General features: G+C 42.6%; 1 pseudogene; it reads left to right on the forward strand.

Moving 5' to 3' along the window:
* Positions 1–371: 371 nt before the first annotated feature.
* LOC143385687 (transcription initiation factor TFIID subunit 13 pseudogene) lies at positions 372–749 on the forward strand (annotated as a pseudogene).
* Positions 750–12136: the final 11387 nt, after the last annotated feature.

Below are 12136 nucleotides of genomic sequence, written 5' to 3' on the forward strand. Positions count from 1 at the left end.
TCTACCAGCCCCTCAAGGCTCAAATGATGGACGGGTAACAGAGTCTCACATATTTTGGAAGCTAGATTTACTGATCGCACCTGAATTGCCTGCTCTGTTTCCCCATCATTCCTTCCAAGATTACCCAGCTAACATTCTTTGTTCATTGCCCATTTCTCTGTCCCTGGGACTTTTCAAAGCAACATCCCAATCTGTGTTCTTGATTCTCTCTGTTTACGACATTCTACCTATGGATTGTCCCCACTCCCCCTGAATCCCCAATTTAGGGAGTAGACCTAAGAAATTTAAGTCTAATACTTGAGTTCTTCCCCTTGCGAGAGACATGATTAGAATGTAGAGAAGACGGGCGCTGTGGGCTGGTGGCTAGTGGGATGGCTGATGAGGAAGAAAACCTGAACATTGAGGAAGAAAATGAAGAAATTGGAGGAAGTGCAGAAGGTGGACAGGGTAAAAGAGACACTTTTTTCTAAAGAATTACAATGTATGATGCATGGGTTTGAGGATGACCAGAATCGGTACACTGAGTCTGACAAGGTCTTCAAGAATAGCCACTCCTTGTCACAGAGTTCATCACTGAAATGAGTCCCAGGGCAATGTCAATTGGCAGACAAGGTCGAGTACAAGTTGAAGATATCGTCTTCTTTATTCGAATGGACCCAAGGAAGTGAGCTAGGGTTAAAGACTTGCTTACCATCAATGCAGAATTGAAACGAGTAAGAACAGGAGTTGATGAAGCAAACTATGGATGATCTTGCTAATTTTTGTACTTAATGAAATTTCATTATCTTCTGTGGAAATCATAATGATTGTGTATTTTGCACAGTAATGTCCTAATATCTAGGCATGTAAATTCAAGATGGATACACAAGAGTTTTCAGCCATTGTTTTCATGTCTTTGATTCTAGAGTGATCCTTGAGCCTCTAATCCTTTACATGACTATACTTGAATTACTTAGTGAGTTTTAATGACTACACAGAAGTTAAAGTACCTTACAAATGATGCAGGTCCTTCTGACTTCTGACTCCCTAGATTAAGGATGAAGTACTATTTATGTGCTGATGGTAAGATAAGCAGTTCAGAATGGAGGGATGTTCCCAGGAAGACAGAGGAGAGATCATGGGCTGAGACAACTGCCAGACATTGGGGTCACCTCCTCCCACCTCCTTAGGAAAACGACCTTACACGTGGGAAGGCTGCTAACATCTCAATTGTTTTCACACAGTGTTCCCCTGGAATGGCGTAGTGCAACTTACCTGATCTGACCGTCTCTGCTTCTGCCTTCCCTGGTCCTGTGCATGGGATGGGCTCCTTTACTGTGAAAATTGCATATGTGTGCCATTATAAGCTATCCTATAGCTGTTTAATATGTGAGATCAAAATGTCATTTTGACTATCACAGCTGAAACACATACCTTACATATTCTGAAGTTTTTAGACAACAGTGGTCTGAGATATTATTAAAGAGAGTAAACTGATTTTTCTTTTAAGGAGATGATATTTGAAACTATAAATTTTTGTAAGAATGTTTATGTGTCTCAAATGATAATTTGTTTTAATATTTTCTAAAGAGCGTATTATTTATTTTTAGAAACTTAAAGTTTCATATTGATGCTTCCATGATGAAAGACTTTTTTGATTTAAGACCTTTTGGGACTTAGGTTACTTTTTTTAAGTTTTTGAACTCATTTTCCCAAGTCGTCTACTTTCAGTAGCAGGAATGGCAATGTCTAATGAGCTAATGGTAGGATAAGAATTTGAGATAGTTTTTTAAAATCTTTTTTAACATATTTGTAAGCACCTGTGGAAATGTGTAGTTGACTAAAACCAGATGTAGCTACAAAACTACTTTTGTAGTTCAGAGTACACAGGTTTTTTGTGAATATAGCTTATTGCATTAAATTTTTCCCTTAGCTTAAAATAAGGATTAAAATTGCATTTAAAGAGATAGCTGAATGTTACTGTTTATGAAACTGAACTTTTTGATTCCACTTATAAATATTATCTATAAATAAGTACCTGAGAAAATTTTACTTTCTTAACCTATTAATACAAGGAATGAAATATAAAAAATTAAACAGAAAAAAATGGAAAGAAGATGTATGCAATTGCTTAATCACACTCGATGCTCCAGAGGCTCTGCAGCTAGTTGTACTAAAGGGAAATCCTTTCCTGACCCCTCTACAGCGAGGCCTGCAGATCCTGGTGATTGGTATCAGCTCCACCCTAAGGTCAGAATGTGCATTTCCTACAGGGTTCCCAACAGAGGATCTATTAGACTTGGAGAGTCTGGGTCTCTACTTCGTCTGCTGCTCATTTTCGTGTCTCATGTGCCTTCCAAGAACAGTCAGGTCTCCTACAGATGATGGTCCCCAACCTGGGGGGTGAGAAGAGTCCTTTCTCCTTCATTTACTCGCTGTCTCTTTATGCCTTTCACAATGTTTATTCCCTCTTCTCCTCTCCAGATTCTCCAAAGTAGGGGTTAGAAACCTATGGATTGGGGTATAACCATTTGCACACCATCCCATTCCCCATCCGGCTATGTCTGCCCTCTGTGCATCATCCCAGGTAAGCAGCAAGAAAGTCTACGATATTGTTTTATATAACATACGACTGCACACATAGTTTCATGAACATTTCAGTTTCAAAAAGAAACCAAATTAAGCTAATCCAGCCAAAAAATCTTGTTTTTTTTTTTTTTTTTTTTTTTTCGTGATCAGTTCTCCACATGTGACTTCCTTTTTAGTGACAATTAAGGCGGGAATGAGTGGTCAGAAAACATATTCACACCTTGAGGTATGTGCATAACTGGAAACTCCCATGTTCTTTCCACACCTTGAATACACTGGTCTTTTCCATCTGGCACATGACTGAAATTTCTCTGTCTCCATGGCTTCTTTTCCTTCATTTACTCACTGTGCTCTCTCTCTCTCTGCCCTTCTCAGTATTTATCACCCTTTCTCCTCTGCACTGCATGATTTCCAACTCCCCTGTGATCTGTGTGTCTTGTAGAGAAACTAAGAGGGACACCCCCAGTGTAACCTGCAGCTGGACTTTGAGTCTTAAGAGAGACAACTCATTATCTTTCTGGCTTTCTCAATTCTGCCTGTTTACTAGGTTTATTTCTCGAAATATTAGAGTAACCAGTGTTCTTGTTAGAAATCGATATTCCGCCCCCAGAACTGTGTAGAGGGTGTTGTTCTTACCACAGTCACGTCCATCTGCTTCCTTTTTTGCTTTATAATGTTTCTCTCCAGATGATTGAGATATGCGCATCTGCAAATGACCCTCAGAGAGTATCTGCAAAATGAATGACTCCAATCATGTGCATGAAGATTTCGTGACCATTCTTTTAGACACCACCCAATTTTTGGTCTTGAAAGCAGTTAAATAAAATGTAGACAATTAGAGATTGAACAGGCATAATTTCACTAGGGCAAACAAGGATTTCTGTTTCAGATAAAGCCGAATCTCCCTATGGCTCTGGATTTGGTAAAAGCAGGACGGAGGTCACAGAAAAGGCATCCCCTGACAACACGCTAACAGAGGTGTACACACCCCAAAGGACAGAAGGAACAAAATTCATTGTAACTCTCCCTCCTTCCCCTTCCCCATCACATGTAAGAAGGTTTTCAAGTCTTATTTAAAAAGAGTTTTGAGGAATATGCTTGATATTACGTGGGATTACACATTGTAAACACTGGACTGACAAAGTTTTCATTTTGAAATATGAGACTTAGGTGTTCACTTGGGGATCTGACTCTGGAGTCAGACCCCTGCTCAAGGACCCACACGTGCAGCTCAAGTGACATACACCTAGATGCATGCTACCTAAATCTTGCCCTGGGAATGCTGGCAATGTGAGAAAACATGGTGAGACAGCATCTCCAAATTCCATCATTCCCCCATTACTACATCCAAATACATTTTCTTAACACACACTAAAGACATTTGATCAAAATAGTCAACATATTGATGGATTTTCTGCATGCATGAGAAACTAAATGGAAAGGCTACCACAGAATAAAAATCATTCAACTTGGAGCGAATGACGAGTGATTTTCTCCAGGATGTTGAGCGTTTGGCAACCATCACCCTTCTGCAGGAATGCATTCAGTGGCTGTCACACTTACACCATCCACAGTCCAGGGGCTTATTCTTCAGTGTCAAGTTTCATCTCAACATTTTCCATTTCAAGACGCTAACTCACATGGAAGGACAAGTGGCATTTAGAAATGTTTTGCCTCCATCACTAAAAAAAGTTTAGCTCTAAGTTGATGTGATTTCTAATGGTATTTTCAGATTAAAGAGGTTTTTACAAGTTAAGTCATAAATTATGATGCTTGCATCCTAAAACACTATTTGAAAGGTATTTTCACCTGGCCTACTCTACTTTCTTCTAGGAAGGAAAACAAGAGGAAACCCGGAAAAAAAAATTTGCATGTTGACATACCTGTGGCCGGCTATGTGGAGGGTCATCAGAACTCTCATGCTCTTCCTCTGAAGTCACATCAAAAAGGTTCTCTGCTGACAAGTGAATACATTTACTCACAGTCCTTAGGACTGAGTTATGAGTGAATATCAATCAAAATAGAAAGCAGTAACTGTAACACCAGTACAACTAAATGTTCCCAAATATGCTTTCCAAATAAGTTGAATGTTAGGTGAGGAACTCCTGGTTTCAATGTTCCACAGTTTTCCTTTCCTTGTGTTTGCACTTGGGAGTGGACCCAGGCACTTGTGCAATCTTGTCAACTACTCTACACTTAGTTCTATCCCTTGGTCATTTTAGTTGGCAACCGGGGTCCTCTGCTGACTGGAGTGAACACAGCCATTCTTCAGCCTCTGACTTACAAGCAGCTGTGGATAAGATGTGCCTGTCCATCTGCACCAACCTACAATGACTTCTTCATGGAGTACTTTTCCTGATCCAAATCATCAACACACAACAGGATTCCAGGTTCAATGCACAGCTCATCTCCAAGATTCATCTGCTCAAGGTCAATGTGATTTGTTCAAAAACAAACTTGAACTTCCACATGAAAGAAGGGCTGAGTGTGGGAAAACGATGGCCTAGAGCAAGCTGCATTCTAAGTTGCGCCATAGCGTGGAGCTCCAAGAAGTGGGTCAAGAGCTTCTTAGCAAGTGAGTGGAAGAGGGGTTTTATTCAAATTTCACACTGGACACTCAGAAGGGCTTATGGATTCAGAAAGCTGGGTACCACAAACAAACAAAGCCCACAACCTGTAGGCCAACACCAGAGCAGATGTGCCTCTGACCAAGGGAGGGAGAGGAGAGGAAGCTGCATTCTAAATTGTGTCTCGGTGTGCGTTGCTAAGGAGAAACCCAGGATGAAAAATGCTGCCTGAGCTGCTCTAACCACAAGGCTGCTCTCTGCACAGGTGCTGAAAAGCCTGCTCTTCTCTCCATGGGTGAGGGGAGTGCTGAGGCTGTAGCTGTCCTCGGGGAAGACCACCACAGTGGTTTCTTTGGTTCACTTTATGAAAACAGCACACGCACACACACACACACACACACACAGAAACACAACAACAGGCTCATGGCAGTGCTTATCAAGGGACCTAAGTTTTCCCTGCTTGAACGTGGGAGAAACTGGTGCAGATTGGACTACACCCATGAGACTCAGGTTGGAAGGGCGATGGGGAACCTGTGCGTCTGGCAGTGAGCAGCACCAGGACCTCAGCAGGCAGAGAAAAGGTCCCAGAGATGGTGGTTTTTCTGGAAGGAGGTGCAGAGAGAGGTGAGCAGCCAGGAAGCAGGAGACGGTGAGAGCATGAAATACTGCAGGCCCACACAGAGGCAAGTGTAAAATGGGTCTGTACTGTCTCAGGATAGAGGGATGGTGAGGACTAATGCAGAGCACAGGGAAGGAGAGAAAGGCATAAGGACAGAGTGAGGCACAGCTCCTGTTAGGAAAGATTTCTAGGAAATTTGAGAAGGCAGGCCTTTCACATTCTGAGCAGCTAGATCTCCCCAAAGGCTGGAAACAGGGAGAATGGAAACAGGATCAGAGATCCAGGAGAAAGCCCCAGTATGAAATGGAGGGGAAGCAGTTCAGAATGGAGGGTGTGAAAGATCATGTGCTGAGACAAATGCCAGACATTGGGGGCACATCCTCCCACCTCCTTGGGACAATGACCTTACACGTGGGAAGGCTGCTAGCATTTCAATTGTTTTCACACGGTGTTCCCCTGGAACGTTGTAGTGCAACTTACCTGATCTGACTGTGTCTGCTTCTGCCTTCCCTGGTCCTGGACATGGGTCGGGCTCCTTTACTGTGACGGGGGGCTCAGTGTGCTTGGAAAGAAGAGAGCACATAAAGAGTGTGCACCTCCCCACTGCAAAGGGACAATTCAGCATCAGTATAGAGCTTTAATTACCTTTGTGCATTCAGAGGTGTCCCAAGATGCTGAAACACAAAGGGGACACACTGTCAACCCAGGGGAAGAGGACAACAGAACTCATACCTTCCTCCACATAGAGCTGAGGTGCATGGTTTCGCTCTGCTCAAAGGTACGCTATCTGCTGGGTTTCCACACTGGCTGGTTCTGGCCAATAATAGTCACGTGACTCAAAGCTAGTGAAGGAGCTTTATGAACAGGTTTCCTGGAACATGCATTTTGTTGTGTCCAATGATATAAATAAAACATAAAAGGGACCTATGCCAATGCCAAGGTGCAGATTGATGGGGAGCTCAGCGATCTCCCATGGCAGCCTCCAAGAGGGACCCTGAGAGATTCAATGGCAAAGACCAAGTAAAAACAAACAAAAATCCGCCAAAGTACATATATTACTAGAAACCTGTGAGAAGGTTTGATCCCTAGGACTTTTATGTTTCCTCCATCTGTCCTTCCATTTTGGTTCAGGAAGGCCAAAGCTGTGCCCAGAGTCCAGGGGAAGATCAGGTTCATTTCTCCATAAAGCAAGACATGTGAAGTACTGAGCTGAGATACTCTGACAGGGACACTAGGACACCTATGGTTTGTTTCTCGTACCCCTGTGGGACGCTGGCTCCTCCTGTGCATCCTCTTCTCTTGTATTCTGTGGTGTAGCCAGATTAGACTTTCGTGATCCCCTCGAGTGAGAACAGATAGACCCCACATCTAAGAAATAAAGTTTGACCAGTGTGAAATATTGAGTCATGGCGATCCAAAGGGCCAAGGTGAAATGGAAGGTCATAGCTTTATCAGATATCAGTAATCATTCATCACACACATACTCTCTCACACAGAGACACACAAACACCCATAGATGACCAAGAGTTTTAGTATTTGAATAATAACTAAAGATTTCTGTGTACAAATGAGTTTTATTCTCTGTGAGTTGCTCAGTTGTTAAGGGTACTCCTGAAGATTTACCTCAGTAACAAAGCAGGAAAAGAGAAAGACGGGGGTGGGTGGAGGAGGGAGAAAGAAAGAAGCAGTAGATATCTTAAAAACAATGCATAATTCTGAAATGTCATTTTGCTCCTCTGAATGACTCTACTTGACCCACAGGCTAGCAGTGTGTCTAAGGGACTGAGAAGAGACAGTCATGGCTGCAGTTTGTCCCAATACTACCAACCCTGCCTGGTTCAGATGATGGACGGGTAACAGAGTCTCACATATTTTGGAAGCTAGATATACAGATAGCACCTGAATTGCCTGCTCTCAGTTTCCCCATCATTCCCTCCAAGATTACGCAGCTAACTTCCTTTGTTCATTCCCCATTTCTCTGTCCCTGGGACTTTTCAAAACAAACATCTCAATCTGTGGTCTGGATTCTCTCTGTTTGACATTCTGTCTATGGATTGTCCCCACTCCTCCTTATTCCCCAATTTAGGGAGTAGACCTAAGAAATATAAATCCTGTACTTGAGTCCCTTCCCCTTGGTAGAGACAAGATCAGAAATGAAAGAAGATGCATGCAATTGCTTGATCACACTTGATGCTCCAGTGGCTCTGCAGCTAGCTGTGCTAAGGGAAATCCTTTCTGACCCCCTCTACAGTGTGGCCTGCAGATCCTGGTAATTGGCATCAGCTCCACCCTAAGGAGCGCAGATGCACAGACCAGTTCAATCAGATTGTGTATTTCTTACGGGGTTCCCAACAGAGGATCTATTAGACTTGGAGAGTCTGGGTGTCTACTTAGTCTGCTGCTCATTTCCTGCCTCATGTGCCTTCCAATAACAGTCAGGTTTCCTCCACATGATGGTCCCCAACCTGAAGGGTGAGTATAATTCATTCTCCTTCATTTACTCGCTGTGCTCTCTCTGCCTCTGTCAGTGTCTATCACCCTTTCTCCTCTGCATTGCATGACTTCCAACTCCCCTGTGATCTATGCATGTCTTGTAAGAAACTAAGAGGGACACCCCCAGTGTAACCTGCAGCTAAACTTTGAGTCTTAAGAGAGACAACTCATTATCTTTCTGGTTTTCTCAATTCTACTTGTTTACTAGGTTCATTTCTCCAAGTATTAGAGTAACAAATGCTCTTGTTAGAAATCCATATTCAACCCCCAGAACTGTGTATAGGGTGTTGTTCTTACCACAGTCATGTCCGTCTGCTTTCTCCTTTGCTCTATAATGTTTCTCACCAGATGACTGAGGTATGAGCATCTGTGGATGAGCCTCAGAGAGTATCTGCAAAATGAATGAACCCATTGATTTGCATGAAGATTTCATGATCACCCTTTTAGACATCACCCAATTTTTGGTCTTGAAAGCAGCTAAGTAAAATGTCGAGAATTAGAGATTGAACAGGCATAATTCCACTAGGGCAACCTAGCATTTTTGTTTCAGATAGAGCTAACTCTTAAGTTCCTCTGGCTCCTATATTGGTTAAAGCAGTGATGATTTCATTGAAACACATGCCCTGACAACATATCAGACATGTTTGTACTCTAACAGCACTAAATGCAGTGTAAGCAACCCTATCTCACATCCCCACGAGAAATATCAACGCTGTATATACTTAAATAGAACATCTTGAGAAATATACTTAATGTTATGTGGCATCACACATTTTCAAAAATGAATTTACAGAAATTTTTAGTGTTAAATTATGAGGCTTGTTGTGAGAAGAGAGTTGGAATTATGGGATGTGAAGCAGAAATGAAACACTGTTGGACTTGCCTCATTTTGGTCATCATGGCCTCACAAGATCTAAAGAGCTTTTAGTAAACATTTCACTTAGAGGAAACCCAGTTCAATAAAATGACAAAGTAAGATAAAGAAATGTTTCTTACTGTTGAAAAACAGCACACGCAATCTGGGTAGAGGAAACAACATATTCTCCTGAGAGAGAACTAGAAAGTCCCCCCTGCAGAACCACACACGGTATGTCCTTATGTTTTTCAGAGCTGAGTCACAGTGACTGACTGCTGGGAGGCTTCCAAGTGAAACAGAGCAGCTGTGGAAAAACTCTGGGAACCAGTGTAGAGAGCCACAGACCCAGTGACGCCCAGAATTTTGGCTTTTAAAATAGTAAATTCACAGGAGAAATATCCTGCTGCAGTGTTAGGGGAAAATTGCAAGGGGTGGAAAGGGGGAAGTTTTCCTCTAATAAACTGAGGAGAAGAATTCTGCCAACCCTGTTAGAGTCTGTAAACAAATCAGGATGGCGCCTGGCATTTTGCCAGAGAAATGTTAGAGTCTGTAAACTAAGTCTGGATGGCACCTGGCAAAATGCCAGAGGGAGTGGTTTGTGAAGTAACAAAAGCAAGCCATTAAGTGTGGAGATTCCTTATTGGTTGACTGCTGTATCTAGTTTATGCTAATTAAGATAAGCTGTGTAAAATGTACAAATACCTCTGTTGTCCTACAATAAACGGCTCCCTCTCCTGCTGTATCAACGTACACAAGTTGTTCGTCACCCCCGTTAGTTTGCTGCAGCCGGACTGCGGCACAACCCCATATTTGATGGAGGAAAGAAGTAGACACTCTAATACATTAGTGTGGAGGTTCCTCAAGAAAGCTAGGAATGTAACACCTCGACACCAAGCCATAGTATACCTTTGCATTCATCATAAGGAACTAAGAATCAGCTTATCAGGGAGACACGTCAACATCGCTGTCTGTAGCAGTGCAATTTGCAACATACAAGTTATACAACTAGCCCCAAGAAGGATGGATGGATGGACTGCAAATTCCTGCCAGCAGTATCAGGGTGCTGAACAGAAGGCAACTTTACTCAGAGTCCTTTTTCCAGTCATTTCTCATAGATCAGGAATTTTTAAAAATTCCTTACAATACTTTACTGTGTCCTGAATTCAGTGGCTCTGGAGGCACACCCAACACTGTTCAGGCTGGGCTGGGAGAGAAATGAGACACAGAGATGCTGAGAGTTCTGGGCAGCTACAGCAGGTCTCGGGATCTACAGAAGGACTAGAAAAACCCGGGGCACTTTCCTTCTGATGTGGTGTTTGCAGTTCTGTGACGTCATACCAGGGATGTGTCTGGCAGAAAACTCATGGCATGCAGTACCACACATGTGAGCAGACATCTCAGATACGGCCAACCCAACATAGTCAGTGGCTTTTGGAGTGTTTGCTCCCACTTTTGACATAGAGGTGATTCTAAGCTCTTCCCTTAAAAGAGAAGGGAGATTTCACTGGGTCTGAGAGATGAGAAGGCAGTGCATGTGTTGTAGCTCCCAGGATGGCAGTTGTCTGACCTCATACTATGGGCCTACAGTAGAGACGAAGGGAACGTTCTGAAAACTCTCATCAGCATGAGGTGTGCTGTGCCAACTGGACAACCTATAGAGTAGAGGCCAACAGGGACACTGTACATTTTAAATAGGTGCTTGGAGAACAGTGGTTGTGAGGGAGAAAAGCTGTGCAGGAATTCGAGAGGCAGAAAGGTAAAGGAGAGCTGGGACAAGGTCTGGTGAGAAGATAGGTTCTTGCATTTTCCAGAACAATGTAGATTCTGCCAACAGACCTCATCTGCCATGCTCAAAGAGTGTCAGGAAACCCCGGCACTAGCAGATCACGTGTGTTTGGGCTGAGAGACCAGAAAAGCATGGGACGACATCTGCCTCCAAGCAATCCCACCATGGTTTTGGATTCTATAGTTGGAGATCGTGGATAGAAATTCCCCAATTTCAATTTATTAACAAGGAGAAATTATACGCTTTTCTCATTGCTCTTATATTTTGTGTCAGTTATTGAGTTGGGGGTTTCCTCATTCTTTCTTTCTTTCTTCCTGTTCCATCTCATTTTCTGAGATCTTGGTTCCTTTCTGATATGTTTCCCCTGCACCCCCTCTTCTTGCCACCTGAAATGCAATACTTTCTCGTTGTTATGACTTTTTTTGCTATTTCGTCCTCCAGCTCTGTTTAATCACATCAGTTTCATTCTCCTCCCTTATTAAATTGCATCCTAATAATTTTATGATGACAACTGCCTGTTTTTTCACTGTTGTTTCTCACCTTACCTCTCCAGTTTGTGGGATCACTTTAAACAAGCCTTTTCTTAATAGGTGATCCATGTTCTGCTTTAAGTTGTCATTCTTACTGGAGGTTACCCCCTACTCTTAGAAATGTCCTGGTGGGTGATCATCCCACACAGTGGTCATGTCAAGTTGGGTACTTGACACTGAGATAGCACCCCTGCCCAGGGCACTAAAGGACTTTGCACTAAAGGGCCCACACATATCCTGAGAACAGAAATCCATCCCAATGCTTGCAAAACCTCAGTCTTATTAACACAGATTCTCCAATAACAGCAAAGACTTTTTTTTCTATCACTCACTAAACAAGTTGGATAAAAATGTCTAATAATATTGACTGCCTTATGGTTTGAAAAGGGGAAAAAAAACCCTAGAGAGTTCCTGCTTTTACCCAAAAGCAATGGTCCCATTCTGGGAAGTTTTACTTTCCTTAATAGGCCATTGGGATCTTCTTTGAGTTTCCTATTTGCATTGAGAGACACACTGATGTCTAGGCTGTATGAAAATTTTTCCCTTGGCATGAAAGCATGTTCATATGTAAGTAAAAGGGAACCCCTGGGAGGACCATCCCTAACCCTAAATGCACTCAATGGCCATTGCCACTATATATGTTTATTAATTCAAATAGATATTCACAACTACATTTAACTTCTTCATCATTTAAGGGGGTTAGAAAAATGGAAGCAG

The sequence above is a fragment of the Callospermophilus lateralis genome, chromosome 20 (assembly GCF_048772815.1).
Source record: "Callospermophilus lateralis isolate mCalLat2 chromosome 20, mCalLat2.hap1, whole genome shotgun sequence".
NCBI classification, from domain to species: domain Eukaryota; kingdom Metazoa; phylum Chordata; class Mammalia; order Rodentia; family Sciuridae; genus Callospermophilus; species Callospermophilus lateralis.